This window comes from Pinus tabuliformis, chromosome 6 (genome assembly GCF_031772625.1).
Source record: "Pinus tabuliformis cultivar Carrire ecotype Pingquan chromosome 6, CPIR1, whole genome shotgun sequence".
In the NCBI taxonomy this organism is placed as follows: Eukaryota; Viridiplantae; Streptophyta; class Pinopsida; order Pinales; family Pinaceae; genus Pinus; species Pinus tabuliformis.
Genome location: NC_142292.1, coordinates 460,469,016 through 460,485,766, shown reverse-complemented (window position 1 = coordinate 460,485,766; position 16,751 = coordinate 460,469,016).

Sequence of the window (16,751 nt, the reverse complement as noted above, 5' to 3'; positions counted from 1 at the left end):
TCTCTGCAATGTACAATATTCCAGCCTCCGGATCTCTGGGATGAGGGATCCATATATAGATGTATGCAAAGAGTATGAGTCAGCTTATGATTTGACTAGTGTCTTCTCTCTGTCAGTTCTTGCTTCCACTTGGAGACTAAGAGCCTCTTACTCATCCTTGGTCGAATTCAGTGAGGCAAGTGTCATTAGAGAAGATTCTGGAAGCTTCCATCGTCTCTCCACCTCGTGGAATGACTCTGCCACTTGTCATTTCCCGCTCAACGCACCCTGGTAGTGCATTTAGGTGCATTGCAACGCACCTAGCTAGTGTATTTGGGTGCTTTGCAACGCAGCTAGCTAGTGGAGCAGCTGAAATGATCCTGATTTGACTAATTCCGAGCAGTTTCTGGTGGAGAACTTCTGAGAGAAGCTGTAATTTGTTGACCTTGTTCCTTTAGGAGTTAGAACAACACTTTTAGGGACTTAGGAGCCCTTGGTTTATGGACATTTCATGCTTAGAACTGTAAGGCACAAAAATGTCTATAACAGTTGCCCCCTAAAGTATGAGGTCGTTTATCGGGTGAAATGCTTTATTAGGAGGATCCGAAGTTCTTTCAATGCTGGGAGGAGACCTGTAATAAGATACAATACAATACATTATCTTCATACTGTTTTCATGAACTAGCTGAGGCGGGCATTCCCATGCTCAGCTTTATAAATTCATTTTCATGTACATAGGACAGACAATCGTCTGATGGTAGACTGATGATTTTGATAGAGTCATCATCCTTTTGGTAGGATGATTATCTGTGCTACAATGCTGTACATTTCAATGTTTTTATTTTCCTGAATATATATTGCAGCCTGGATGGATGAAACTAGATCCGGGGTCTTCAATCTCGTCCGATCTTCACTCGAAGTATAAGTCGATCCATGTGAGAAATGTTTTGAAGTCGAACATGGAAGGACATCGCTTGATTACCAGTCAATGATGTAAACTGTTAACAAGCGCGAGAGGAATCACCGATAATGATAATGACCCTCAAGGTACTGCAGCACAATTCACGTGGTGTGAATAAAGGACTTGGCGTCGAACACCACGCAAAATCTTTCGGTCGAAGGTCATTGATGTATACCTGTCGCCGGAAGTGAGAAACTTGCCATTGAGGCATGCAAGCTTCAAAGTACTGAATGGGGTGTTCCTAGATCAACTTCTTGGACAATGAGCTGATGTCGACAAGAAGCGATCCATCAAAGGAGGGCCTTAATGAATCCCACATCAATGACACGAAACGGAGCAAATGATTTTGATGGAGGTGAAAACGATCTGATGATATATGGTTCAGGATGGCGGTCATGAAGGAATGGAGTATAATGTATGGTAGTGGATGGGACACAGGTGACTTCTCTGGATGACTTCTCTTGAACATGTCGGCAACACTTATGTGATGGATTGGTAGAATTTACCCCAAATGTGGATGGTATGGCGTGACCATGGTGATGTGACCGGTGAATGAAACAACCCAACCCGACTCAGGCACGGAGTGGAAGTGTCATGTTCAAGAGCGACTTGCTACCAACAAAGTTTCTTTGAGTTTTCTTCCCAATTTTTCCCCAGTCATTGCTGACCAGTACCTCTTTATTTTTGTCAAGCTTGAGGAGGATAACATATGCTTGTTCTATAATTTGCCCTTCGAGCAAACCCATCGCTATGTTTTAACGAGCCTAACGATAGTGAAACTCGTTCTCGTCTAAAGACAAGTTTGTTGCTATTTAATCTTTTTAATGAGTCTAACGACAAAGATAACTCGATCCTTTTCATTTTTAGAGAGTATGAAAAGGTACGTAAAGGTAACTCCGGAATTCCTTTTTCGTCATCTAATCCCTTAGGTCCGAAAAAGTATAAAACAATACAGAAGGGATGGATTTTCGATAGTTTTAACGAGCCGAACAAAACAAGTGCTCGATCTTTTTGTGCAATAATCCCTCAGGTCCAAAAAGATTAAAATCTAGAGGAGGGATAGCACTTCCTGTCGCTTTAACGAGCTGGAAGGCCAAAACTCGGAAATCTTTTCATATTTTACGAGTCAGTTGAAAAGAGCTTAAAGAAGACTCGTCTTTTGAGGAACGAGTGATAAAATGGGTAGCAGCTGATTCCAGGTAAGGGTTGGAATTTTCCAATCACGGCAGTGTCACAAGGATGGCTAGTGAAATCACTCTTCGCAGCTGTTCCTCAAAATGGGTAAACAATCAAATGGAGGTGAATGATCGGCCAATGGAAAAGTGGAGGTGACGGTGCAAACATGACCAAGGCTTTAATGGCTGAAATGCTTCATTCATGGTGGTTATTTACCAGGGGATAGTTCATTTTTTAACGAGCTTAAACGCAGGTGGAAACATTTGCTCGGTCTTATGTTTATTTTTTAATGAGCTTGAACTATGCGCTAACACTGCTCGATTAATCCAGTCATATGATAAGAATGTCTCATATAAAAATGGAAACTTTTAGATTTTTGCCCCACATCCTTTCTTTATGCAAGTTAGAAAACGACTAATCCAAAAAACAGATAAATAATCGCTCTTTGCTTGCACTCCAAAAGGTTTGCATGGCCCCAGGTATAAAATATGGTTTCAAGGTTACCCCTCAATTTGCAGACAAAACATTTGTTCTATCAGGAGAGGCCTACCTCTTACAGGTCACCCAAAGATTGCTCTATTCGCGGTGCAAACAAAACACTTCTTCGGCGATGTCTACCGAGATAAACAAAGGTGAGTGACGACGTCTGCCAACTCACATAACTTTGACAAGAGAATCTTATTCTAGAATAACCCCTCTTCCACCAACGGACGAGGTACAGACTAGTCATATTCTCCCGCGGAAACCTACCTTATACTTGAAGTTTTCCTGCCGAAGCAGACCAGGACGCATGCCCCCTGGGTTTCAGTCATATCCCTCTGAATTACTCGCACTCATCGGGAGGACGGACTGGGGATCGAGACATTTCTTGCGTGAAGAGACCATTTAGGGACGGTATACGACTATTTGCTATGCGTGATCTGGGAAATGAAAGTTGGTCCACGAGCTTGACCACTCTTCCTTCGTGCGGAAAACACATTACTCTAAAGAGTGAGGAGACGATGGCTCCCATGCAATAAATATAGTCTCGTCCAAGGAGTAGGTTATAATCCAAGGGTCCTTGAACTACCATGACGTTCATGCGAACTGTCTTCCTTCTCAATGTTATGGGCACATCGGGAAGGATCCCTAAAGGTCGACTGGTTCCTTTATCAAAGCCTGTCAGATTTCTCATCTCAGGTAGAAGTGATGGCGAACCAAGCGCTTTCCAAGCAATAGAGGAAAGGATACTCACAGAAGCCCCCTCATCTATGATGGTACCAGCCATGACCATTCTATATATTTGAACGATAATTCGGAATGGTATGCTTGCTGGCAAATGGGGTCTGCCTAGTTGATTCCAGTCGAAGGAGACAACTAGGTTTCTTGGAGGTGGGACCGAGTAGACGGCCGGGTATGGCTCTGAGAAACTTCCTTCCTCCGGTAAAGGAATGGGTAGATTGCCCCCATGTTCGTCGGAGTCTGTGTTGAAGAAGAGAATTTGGACGGTGTCATCCTTGTTCTCTTCAGTCACTGTATCATCCGAAGATAAAACCTCTGAAGGCAAGACCGGATCAACTGCCGCCTCGACCTTTTGACTTTCGTCTGGTATGGATTCAGTTGGTTTATCTTCAATGATAGGTGCTTCACCCGACCACCTGAGCAGGCCAGCTGGATTCTCAACTAGTGATGGACTCGGCAAGAGTTTTTTATATCCAGGAGGAAGTCGTAACGGTGAAACCGGACGATCATCCAAAACTCTTTTAGCTTCGTCTAAGAAGGGACAACGGTGGAGGGCATGGTCGCCTTCGCACAGTTTACAAGGAAATCTAGCTTTCCTTTTTTGTCCTGGGGCTTCACTTTCACTAGTCGACGGTGTGATTTCAACATGATCTCCAGAGGTTGATGACACTGGATTGTGCAAACGAGGAGACCATGTTGTGGGGAAAAGTATCCGACTCGGATGACCCTATCCCTACTCTAAAGGTGACAGTCTAGCAACAACTGAAAGTAAAGCTTTAATGTTTTCCTTTATGAAAGTACAGAGAGAAGGAAGAAAAGATTAACCAACCGGTGTCTTTCGCTTTTGTCGATCCTTATCCTCTCTCTTTGTCTCTTGTTCCCAGCTCCTTGCTCCCTTTGCCGGTCCAGCTACACACAGATCCTGCACAACAGAGAGAAGAAAACTACAAGATACACGTACTCATAACTGATGCATGGATTAGAGTGAATCAAATATACAAGTAAATACAATACATCAATGCAATACAAGTATATAGGAGAACATTCAAAGCTTTATTGATAAAAGTAACAGGGTTCTGAGAAGGTTACAACCATCAATGGCTCCAATCCAGCAGCACCTCCCCAGCAGCAAGAAATCTCCTCTTCACCTCTATAAAAGCAATCACCCAAAAGCTCTAACTGTAAACCAACAACACTTCCTTGCTTCGCACAAAATTCCAGCCTCCCTAGACCTCATAGAAGAGCTCTATATATAGGAGAGAAGAAGAAAGGATGAGTCAGCTTGAGACTGACATAAAGCTGCCTTGTGTCCTCTCCCTCTTCAGTTAAACTTCAGTTCTTGAGTCCACTTGGAGATCCTTGCTTACACATGGAGATCAAGTACCTCTTACTCATCACAGGGCGAATCCCATGAACCAAGTGTCAGTTTGGAAGCTTCCTGGGCAATTGACACCTTGCAGAATGACTGTGCCACTTGGCCAATCTCGCCCAGCGCAGGTAGCCTTCATTAGATTTGACTTTCAGCGCAGGTACAAGGAGGAGCAGTTGCATTCCAGCGCAGATGCTCAGTGGAGCAGCTGACATGATCCAAAAATAGCCTGTTTTTGAGTGTTTTCAGGTGGAGAACTGATGGGAAGTGTTGTGGTTTGCTGACCTTGTTCTTCTAGGGGTAAGAACAACATGTTTAGGGACTGAGGATCCCTGTAATTATCGACATTTCATGCTCCATGTTACGAGGCACAAAAATGTCTATAACAGTTGCCCCCTAAAGTATGAGGTCGTTTATCGGGTGAAATGCTTTATCTAGAGGGTCCGAAGTTCATTCCAGTGCTGAGGAGGCGCCCTGTAATACAATACAATACAATACATTATTTTTCATTCTGTTTTCATGATCTAGCTGAGGCGGGCATTCCCATGCTCAGCTTTATAAATACATTTTGGTACATATAACAGATGATCGTCTGATGGTAGACTGATAATTCTCTGCTGAAATTATCATCCTTTGAGTAGGATGATCATCTGCTGCAATGATGTACATGACAAATGCTTTTATATTTCCTGAATATGTATCGCAGCCCGGATGGATGAAACTAGATCCGGGGTCTTCAAACTCGTTCGATCTTCACTCTAAGTACAAGTCGATCCATGTGAGAATTTTGCTGAAGTCGAACATGGAAAGACCTCACTTGATTACCGGCCAATAATGAAAACCGTTAACAAGCGCGAGAGGAATCACCGATAATGATAATGACCCTCAAGGTACTGCAGTACAATTCACGTGGCGTGAATAAAGGACTTGGCGTCGAACGCCACGCAAAATCTTCTGGTCGAAGGTCATTGATGTATACCTATCGCCGGAAGTGAGAAACTTGCCATTGAGGCATGCAAGCTTCAAAGTACTGATGGGGTTGTTCCTAGATCAACTTCTTGGATAATGAGCTGAAGTCGACAAGAAGCGATCCGTCAAAGGAGGGCCTTAATGAATCCCACATCAATGACACGGAACGGAGCTAATGATTTTAGTGGAGGTGAAAACAAACTGTGACATATGATTCAGGGTGGCGATCATGAATGGATGAAGGATAATGTATGGCAGTGGATGGGACACGGTTGACACTTTCAGAATGACCCCTCTTGAACATATAACGACACTGATGCGATGGATCGGTAGCATTACCCCAAATGTGGATGGTTTGGCGAAGACCATGGTGATGAGACCGGTGAATGAAACAACCCAACCCGATGTGGAACGGAGGAAAAGTGTCATGTTCAAGAGTGACTTGCTACCATTAAGCTTTGATGTTCTCCCAATTTTTCCCCAGTGGAGTCGCCAGTTTGTTGTGGGGAAAAGTATCCGACTCGAATGACCCTATCCCTACTCTAAAGGTGACAGTCTTTAGCAACAACTGAAAGTAAAGCTTTAATGTTTTCCTTTATGAAAGTACAGAGAGAAGGAAGAAAAGATTAACCAACCGGTGTCTTTCGCTTTTGTCGATCCTTATCCTCTCTCTTTGTCTCTTGTTCCCAGCTCCTTGCTCCCTTTGCCGGTCCAGCTACACACAGATCCTGCACAACAGAGAGAAGAAAACTACAAGATACATGTACTCATAACTGATGCATGGATTAGAGTGAATCAAATATACAAGTAAATACAATACATCAATGCAATACAAGTATATAGGAGAACATTCAAAGCTTTATTGATAAAAGTAACAGGGTTCTGAGAAGGTTACAACCATCAATGGCTCCAATCCAGCAGCACCTCCCCAGCAGCAAGAAATTTCCTCTTCACCTCTATAAAAGCAATCACCCAAAAGCTCTAACTGTAAACCAACAGCACTTCCTTGCTTCGCACAAAATTCCAGCCTCCCTAGACCTCATAGAAGAGCTCTATATATAGGAGAGAAGAAGAAAGGATGAGTCAGCTTGAGACTGACATAAAGCTGCCTTGTGTCCTCTCCCTCTTCAGTTAAACTTCAGTTCTTGAGTCCACTTGGAGATCCTTGCTTACACATGGAGATCAAGTACCTCTTACTCATCACAGGGCGAATCCCATGAACCAAGTGTCAGTTTGGAAGCTTCCTGGGCAATTGACACCTTGCAGAATGACTGTGCCACTTGGCCAATCTCACCCAGCGCAGGTAGCCTTCATTAGATTTGACTTTCAGCGCAGGTACAAGGAGGAGCAGTTGCATTCCAGCGCAGATGCTCAGTGGAGCAGCTGACATGATCCAAAAATAGCCTGTTTTTGAGTGTTTTCAGGTGGAGAACTGATGGGAAGTGCTGTGGTTTGCTGACCTTGTTCTTCTAGGGGTAAGAACAACATGTTTAGGGACTGAGGATCCCTGTAATTATCGACATTTCATGCTCCATGTTACGAGGCACAAAAATGTCTATAACAGACCAGTCCCTTAGTATCCGGGGGATGCAAGGACAATCTCTGTGAAAGTGGTCTCCTTTGCAAATGACACATGGCGATTTAGGCCTGGTTGGTGCTGTGTGTGGATTTTTGTTAGACGATACTCGTTTTCCCCCATCCGCCTTTGGCTCCTTCTTCTCCTTAGGAACTTGGCTTTTAGCTTTACCAGTTCCATCAAGTGAAGAGGAAGGAGGAGAGGAAGAATTAGAGGAAGTAGAAGGCTGGTGGGAAACTCTAGACTCGTCTAATTGCTGATTCGATTGTTCAGGAATAGTGGTGTTCTGAACGACATTGGTTGAGAAGAGCCATACTGGCAAGCCAATTGTCAGTCCTGGAAGCAACAATGTGGCCATATGGGGCGCACCAACATCTCCCCAAGAGGAGAAGGGACTAGGATTTCCACCAAGGGGAATTCCTTGGTTGGTAGGCTCCATTTTCTCAACCCAAAGATCAACGTAGGAAAAGGGTATGAATATTCCGTTTAAAATAAATTTTAACACGCTTTGACACAACTTGTTTTTTCAGTTTTAAAGAGTCGAGAAAAAACAAAAGATGACTCTAGTCTCCTTCGATTTTTAATGAGCCTGAAGTGACAAGTGCTCAGATGGACCTTTTCCGTTAAGGAGTCTAAAAAGGAACGAAAGGGACTACTCTGGAGGTCTAGGTAGAGGGAGTACCAAACCAATCGCAAAACTGCAGAATACTTTTTACGGTACGGCAGTCAATCTTCCCGAATGCTGTGTTCGGTGCATTGCGATCAGTAGGGCGGCCGACACGGCTTCCTATGGATAAAAGGTTTTAAGCCTATAGGGGTCTCCCAATATATACTCGACGGTACGTGGGAGCACAAGTCCGTACTGGCACTTATCGTCTCAAAGTGGAGGAATCACCCAACCATCAGTGAGGACAACAGTTACCAGGCTTTACAATGCCGGAATACGTCTCTAGCCTAGACCTCTAAATGTTGTGCGTTAAGTTACAAAGCGTTGTTAAGTTCATTGAGTTTATTTTAAGTTGATCTTTCTTATGAAGTTTGCCTTTTGGGATCACCACGAGATGTAGATGTAATTCCTAAAATGCAATCTAAAGATGATAAACAAACTTTTATCTCTTTTCAGCAATGAAAATCCTAGCTACAAGGGAAAAGAAAGACACAATCTTTTCGCAAAGAGCAAAGAGCACACTGTAGATGCACTTTTCCTAAATCAAGCCAAACAGACTGTCAATATGCAAATGCACGTGCATGTGTTTTGTTTTTCACTTTCTTAATATTGATGCCTAAAAAGAAAGTTGTTGTACAAATCTGAATTCGCTTTCAAGTGAAAAACACAAACAAGCTTCTTTTCGAAATCAAAAGGTAGAGACAATTACGACACTTTATGATTTTGAAATAAACACTCGTTTCGACACTAGAAAGTCACAAATTCAAGCCAAAGGCAAAAGTAAAAGTATAATCAACTGTCAACAACAAATAAACTTTCTCCTATGATCAAAATCGACACTTGCGACAGATCTAAATCAAAGGACGACAGTATGACTATTCTACTTTTGCAATGGAAAATTGTAAATGACGTAACAAACACACAAAAACATCTACAGTTTCTTTTGTACAACTGAGGCGGAATATCAGCAAGGAAAAGGGGTTTTTTTTAAACAGATACACACACTGATCACAGGCTGCAAAAATCGGAGACAAAACTGAAAAAACTGAGCAAAGAACCTCAGCTGCACAAGGCTAGGCTGATCAACGCACCTACTACACAGAGAAACTGGATTGCAACGCAGGTTGCCCTCTCGGGAACTGCGCTGAAATGCAGGAACTCTTCACAGTACCTGCGCTGGGGCAGAAACGAGAATTCTATCCGGGTTCTGGGTCACAGTTTGCAGTTTAATCTATGGTTTTTGGTCGAGTAAAAGCAATCAATAATGCACAATCAGAGGGTAGATTTAAAGGAGGTCTAAGAGCTATCACATAGGGCAATCAGATCATTTGTGATTCAGCTATTCAAATCATAAACAGATCCAATGACTGGATTGAAGCAGCAGATGTCTACTTTGCATTTGTTAATGGCAAATGCAGTTCGATTTGCTACTTCTAAGTTTATGAAACAAACAACCAGAGAAACACAAACAAACTAACTAGACGATCGTCCCCAGCGGAGTCGCCATTTTGTTAACGGGAAAAGTGTCTATTCAGAACGACCCTATCCCACTAAGGTGTGACAGTGACCTTAGAAACAAACAGAGAAAACTACTTTTGTATTCTTCTTTATGAACTATAAACAAAGAGAAATAGGATGAACCAACCTGTGTCTTGCGCTGGTCCTTTGATCCAATCTCTCTCCTCTTTGACAGCTTCCAGCTACCTGCTCTCTTACTTGCCCAGCTTCACCAAGTACCTACAAGATCACAGAAGAAGGAAACTATAAAAAGACATGGGTTCATACTCATAAAAAGCTTGGGATTAGATTTAAGCTAAACATGCAAATGTAACAAACATCAATGATACACAAGCATGTAGGAGAAACTCAAATAGTTTTATTGATATAACAAGAATATCCAGGAGGAGTTACAACCGATGATTCCTGATCCAGCATCAAGCTCCCAGCAGAGAAGCCCCTCTTCACCTCCAACAAAGCATAAATCACCCAATACTCTGATATCTATCTCAAAACCAACAGCAATTCTCTGCAATGTACAATATTCCAGCCTCCGGATCTCTGGGATGAGGGATCCATATATAGATGTATGCAAAGAGTATGAGTCAGCTTATGATTTGACTAGTGTCTTCTCTCTGTCAGTTCTTGCTTCCACTTGGAGACTGAGAGCCTCTTACTCATCCTTGGTCGAATTCAGTGAGGCAAGTGTCATTGGAGAAGATTCTGGAAGCTTCCATCGTCTCTCCACCTCGTGGAATGACTCTGCCACTTGTCATTTCCTGCTCAACGCACCCTGGTAGTGCATTTAGGTGCGTTGCAACGCACCTAGCTAGTGTATTTGGGTGCTTTGCAACGCAGCTAGCTAGTGGTGCAGTTGAAATGATCCTGATTTGACTGATTCTGAGCAGTTTCTGGTGGAGAACTTCTGAGAGAAGCTGTAATTTGTTGACCTTGTTCCTTTAGGAGTTAGAACAACACTTTTAGGGACTTAGGAGCCCTTGGTTTATGGACATTTCATGCTTAGAACTGTAAGGCACAAAAATGTCTATAACAGAGGGGAAGACATTTAAAGGATTATAAGGCATATCCCGAAGGTGCTCGCTAAGGAACACACAAAAAAAACCTAAACAAGCCATTCTCTATGGAGGAAGTGGCTTTGTGTTGGGTCCCTATAATACTAGTGATTACCCCATTACTATTGTAGTTATACCCCTTATTTATATTGTTGTGCCCCTATTACCCCCATATTGTTATTTCTGTGCCCCATAGAATCCCTCTATTGTTATTTTTGTGGCTTTATATTATTATTGTTAGGTCGGCTGGATTATATTGTAACTCCTTAGACTCCTATATATAGAAAGGAGGTTTTGTCATTTGTATCATCCAAGAATTGTTCATTTATGTAATGTAAAGGAGGTTTCCCCCTCGAAGAGGCTGAATTCTAAGGCGTTGATCTATCTTTTCTATCTTTTCTTGAGCTGGTTTCATAACATTTGGTATCAGAGCTTTGGATTCTAGGGTTTCGCTGCTCCAAACAGGTCATCGTGGCATTTTCGCTATAACTTTTTTCTGTGACGTTTCAGAAGTCGCAAAAAAAAACCCATTTGAGAAGAAATCACGTTGAACCTTGGGTCCGAATTTCAGAGCTTTTCGCGCGATATTTGCGGAGATATGATCTGAGGAAGTTGGTCTTTTTGCAGACTCCTGAATTACATTCAAAACAGGTGACCTGGGGAAAATCGTCATAACTTTCTCTCTGGGGATCAGATTGAAATTTCGTAAGAAGGTACAGAAAGAGAACGGACTGTAGTTTCTTGTGTGTATTTTTCAGATTCAAAAGTTGAAACAGTGACTCGTGGCATGTCGTACAAGTTCGCTCTACTGAACCAGTCTAAAAGCAAGTCACTGTGGGAGATTTCACATAACTCTTCCTTGGAGAATCCAATTTGGCTCAGACTTGTGGCATTGGAAAGAGGATGCAGAAGGATAATATAGGTAGAAATTTCAGAACTGGATGATCCGAAATTACAGAGATACATCAGATTCAATATCAGGCTTCTATAAAGTGAAAAAAGGTGTGTAGTTTTTTTTTAAATTTTTGTGTAAGCATGGTTTAACAGAATTCAAAGGGCATAGTAAAGCATTATTATCGGTAACTGATGCCCCGAGGAAAGAAAATGCAAACACCTAGTAAGGAACCTGAAAGCTCTAGCATGACTCATGAAGAAGAGGAAGAAATGCTACATGATATATCAAAATTACAAGAACAAGTGCAACAAATGTCATGCTCACAAAAGCTAACAGAAGCTAAGATAAGTGGCGTGGAATCTAAGATAAATGGCGTAGAATCTAAGATAAAGGGCATGGAAGCTAAGATGGATGATTCAAAGATAGATTTGAAGAGAGACATGGCAGATTTGAAGACAGACATGGAAGAATTGAAGAAGTTGCTACAAGAAAGGGTCACTAATGGTGAAAAGGTAGTAAAGGAAACTCATGATGAGAACAAAAGAAATGTTAATCATGATTCCATAGATGCTAATGTTGGATCGAAGAATCACCATATTCCAAAAATCGATATGAGGAAGTTTGATGGCAAGGATCCCGCCACATGGATATTACAGATGGAGCAATTCTTCGATCTCAATAATGTGCAAAATGCACAAAAGGTACGTATGGCAACTGTATATTTGGAACCAAATCAGTTTGTATGGTATCAATGGCTTTGCTCTCGTAAACAATTTATCACTTGGGCAATTTTTACGGAAGAATTGATAGCACATTATGAAGATACAAAAAGCAACACTTTTTTTAGCCAATTGATAAGTCTCAAACAAAAGGGTTCAATAATGGAGCACATTGAGGAGTTCCAAAAATTGAACATAAGGGTAAAAGATATTCCAGAGGAGCATAGGATTGATGTGTTCATAGGGTCTTTAAAGGATAATATCCAACATGATGTTCGCCTTTGGGAACCTGATTCATTAGAGAAGGCATTCAGGTTAGCAAGAAAAATGGAAAGCAAAATTATGGCAACCAGGAAGCATACCACTCACAACTATAAAGACGGAAGTGTTGTTGCCCCTAGTCTTCCACAACCTATAAGGTTGACACCACAACAATTGGAAGAAAAAAGAGCAAAAGGGCTTTGTTACAGTTGTGATAGCAAATACACTAAAGGTCATAAGTGTGCTGAGAAGAAATTATTCTACATAGATTGTGAAGAGGAAGAAGAAAAGGAGCAAGAAAGGTCAAAAGAAGAAGATATACTCCAGGAACAAAGCCTAGATGAAGAACAAATAAATCCGACCATATCTTGTAATGCATTGGCGGGAATTACCACTCCTCAAACCATCAAGATAGAAGGACAAATCAAGAAGAAAAAGGTAATAGTGTTGATTGATTCAGGAAGCACCCACAATTTTATTCATTGTAGGGTAGCAAAAGAATTGAATTGCTTCCTATATCCAGCACCAGAGTGTCAAGTGATGATTGCAAATGGAGGAACAATAAATTGCTCTGGAAAGTGCCATAATATCAAGCTATCCATGGGAGAATATGTATTGACTAGCCCAATGCTTTCCATTCCAATGGGAGGTGCTGATGTTGTACTAGGAGTCCAATGGCTACAATCCTTGGGTACAATAGCTTTTAATTTTCAAGAACTTTTCATCAAATTTTCTACGGAAGGAAAGGAAGTTGAATTAAGGGGTATTGCAGGGAAACCAGGAAAGATAATCAGCTCTAATGGCATGACAAAGCTTCTAAAAAAGGAGCAAAGAGGTGTAATTGCACAATTATGTTCGCTAGATGTTTCCACATTGGAATCATCTATTTCTCCAGATCTCCAAAAAGTCCTGGACAATCATTCCAAGGTATTTGAGACTCCAAAAGGTCTCCCACCTATGCGTGATCATGATCATGCTATTCATCTGATTCCAGGAAGTGTTCCTCCAAACATCAGGCCGTACAGATATCCCTATGTCCAAAAAAGTGAAATTGAACGTATGGTTGCAGAAATGCTAGAGGCTGGTATAATTCAACCGAGTCAAAGTTCTTTCTCAGCTCCAGTAGTATTGGTGCACAAGAAGGATGGATCATGGTGCATGTGTCCGGATTATAGGGAGCTCAACAAGCTCACTATTAAAGATAAGTTCCCCATTCCTGTTATTGATGAATTACTGGATGAATTGCATGGATCAATTTACTTCACCAAGTTGGATCTTCGTTCAGGATATCATCAAATCAGAATGAAGATTGAAGACATTCCGAAAACGGCATTTAGAACTCATGAGGGTCATTATGAATTTTTGGTCATGCCTTTTGGCCTTACCAATGCACCTTCAACATTTCAAGGTTTGATGAATTCAATTTTCAAACCATTCCTTAGAAAATTTGTGTTAGTATTTTTTGATGATATACTAATCTACAGCAAGTCTTGGAAGGATCATGTTGAACATGTTGACAGGGTGCTACAACTATTGGAGGAGAAACAATTATATGCAAAAAGATCCAAATGTTTCTTTGGAGTCCAGGAGGTGGAATATTTGGGTCATATTGTATCTCATGAAGGAGTTAAGGTAGACCCTAGCAAAATTAAAGCCATTAAGGAATGGAAAATCCCCACATCCATAAAGCATCTGCGAGGATTTCTTGGGTTGACAGGGTATTATCGCAAGTTTGTTAAGAATTATGGGAGAATAGCAGCACCTCTAACAACATTATTGAAGAAAGATTCATTTTCATGGACTCCGGAAGCAACAAAGGCCTTTGAACATCTTAAAGAGGCAATGTGCCAAGGACCGGTCTTAGCTACACCGGACTTCACAAAAACCTTTATTGTGGAATGTGATGCTTCAGGAAATGGAATTGGTGCTGTTCTAATGCAAGATGAAAGACCCATTGCTTTTGAAAGTTGTCCAATCAAGGGAAAGTTTTTAAGAAAAGCTATTTATGAGAAGGAAATGTTGGCAATACTCCATGCACTTAAGAAATGGCGACCCTACCTAATGGGAAGACACTTCAAGGTAAAAACGGATCATGATAGCCTTAAATACTTTTTAGAACAAAGATTACCCTCTGAAGAGCAACAAAAGTGGGTCACAAAGATGTTGGGTTATGACTTTGAAATCATCTACAAAAAAGGGAAGCAAAATGTGGTGGCAGATGCACTCTCAAGAAAGGATGAGGATGTGGAAGCATTGTTGTGTGCCATTTCTATTATCCAACCAGATTGGATAAACGAAGCAAGGGAGGAATGGAAGAATGACGAAGAAGTGTGGGCACTTATTCGAAAGCTACAACAAGATTCCAGTACTTATAATACATTTAGCTGGCAAAATGATTCGTTATGGTACAAAGATCGCTTATACCTCTGTAAGAATTCCCAGCTAAAACAAAAGATTCTTATGGAATTGCACACTTCTCCCTTAGGAGGGCACTCAGGATTTTTAAAAACTTACCACAGGGTTAAGAAGGAATTTTTTTGGGATGGCCTTAAATCAGATATTCAAAAGTTTGTGGCGGAATGTTTGGTTTGCCAGCAAAATAAAGTTGAAACAATTAAGACATCGGGTCTATTACAACCTTTATCCATTCCAAGCCAACGTTGGGAGGAGGTTTCAATGGATTTTATCACAGGTTTACCCAAGTCTGAGGGAAAGAGTGTCATCATGGTGGTAGTTGACAGACTTACCAAGTATGCACACTTTTGTGCATTATCACATCCATTTAAAGCCATACAGTTTCTACTGCATTTATGGAAACAGTTCAAAAGCTACATGGAAACCCAAAGATTATTGTAAGTGACAGAGATCCCATTTTCACTGGAAATTTTTGGACAGAATTATTTTCTTGTCTTGGTACTCAGTTAGCTCATAGCTCATCTTATCATCCTCAATCTGATGGGCAAACTGAGATAGTAAACAAATGTTTGGAAGGATATCTTCGTTGCTTTGTATCTGATAAACAGACACAATGGGTCAAATGGTTGCCTCTGGCTGAATGGTGGTATAACACTTCCTTCCATACAGCAACAAAAATGACCCCATTTATGGCATTTTATGGGTATCAACCACCATCCATCACATCATATTTAAGAGAAAATTCTAAGGTTCAAGCAGTGGAACATCACATCGAACATCAACAACAAGTCCTCCAACTCTTAAAGGATAACCTCGTGTTGGCACAAAATAGAATGAAACAACAGGCAGATCAACATCGCAGTGAAAGAAGTTTTGATGTAGGTGATTGGGTATTCCTACGGCTACAACCATATAAGCAAATGTCCCTAAAGCAAGCTAAGAAGGATAATAAATTATCACCAAAGTATTATGGTCCGTACAAGGTGTTGCAAAAGATTGGTAATATGGCATACAAATTGGAGCTTCCTGCAGCTTCTCGATTGCACCCAGTTTTCCATGTTTCATGTTTAAAGAAGGTTATAGGTGACAAGCTCCCAATTCAAACAATATTGCCAGAACTTGACGAGGAAGGAAAAATTATATTGGAACCGAAAGCAGTCACAGAAACAAGAACTCGACAGCTACGAAATCGATCAATTTCAGAGTATCTTATCAAGTGGAAGAACTTATCTGCTGAAGATTCCACATGGGAGGATGAAATTTTATGCAGAAGTATCCAGAACTACTCAAGCGTTGAGGACAACACTTTTTTGAAGGAGAGGGGCATGTTGGGTCCCTATAATACTAGTGATTACCCCATTACTATTGTAGTTATACCCCTTATTTATATTGTTGTGCCCCTATTACCCCCATATTGTTATTTCTGTGCCCCATAGAATCCCTCTATTGTTATTTTTGTGGCTTTATATTATTATTGTTAGGTCGGCTAGATTATATTGTGACTCCTTAGACTCCTATATATAGAAAGGAGGTTTTGTCATTTGTATCATCCAAGAATTGTTCATTTATGTAATGTAAAGGAGGTTTCCCCCTCGAAGAGGCTGAATTCTAAGGCGTTGATCTATCTTTTCTATCTTTTCTTGAGTTGGTTTCATAACACTTTGGCAGTGAATGAAATGGCGAATGAGAAATCCCTGGGCTAGACAGGTTCACAATAGACTTTTTAAAATCTTGACGGGAAACTATCAAAACGAGTATATATGAGGTGGTAGCGAACTCTTAAGATTCAACAACAATTCTTAAAGCTCTCAATTCAACATTTATGACCCTTATTCCTAAGGAAGATATGGCAAGTGCCCCTAAAACATTCAGGCCTATAACTTTGTGCAATGTTGTTTATAAAATCATATCCAAGGTAGATTCTAATCGATTGAAAAAATTCTTCCATATCTAATCTCAGAGGAACAATCAGG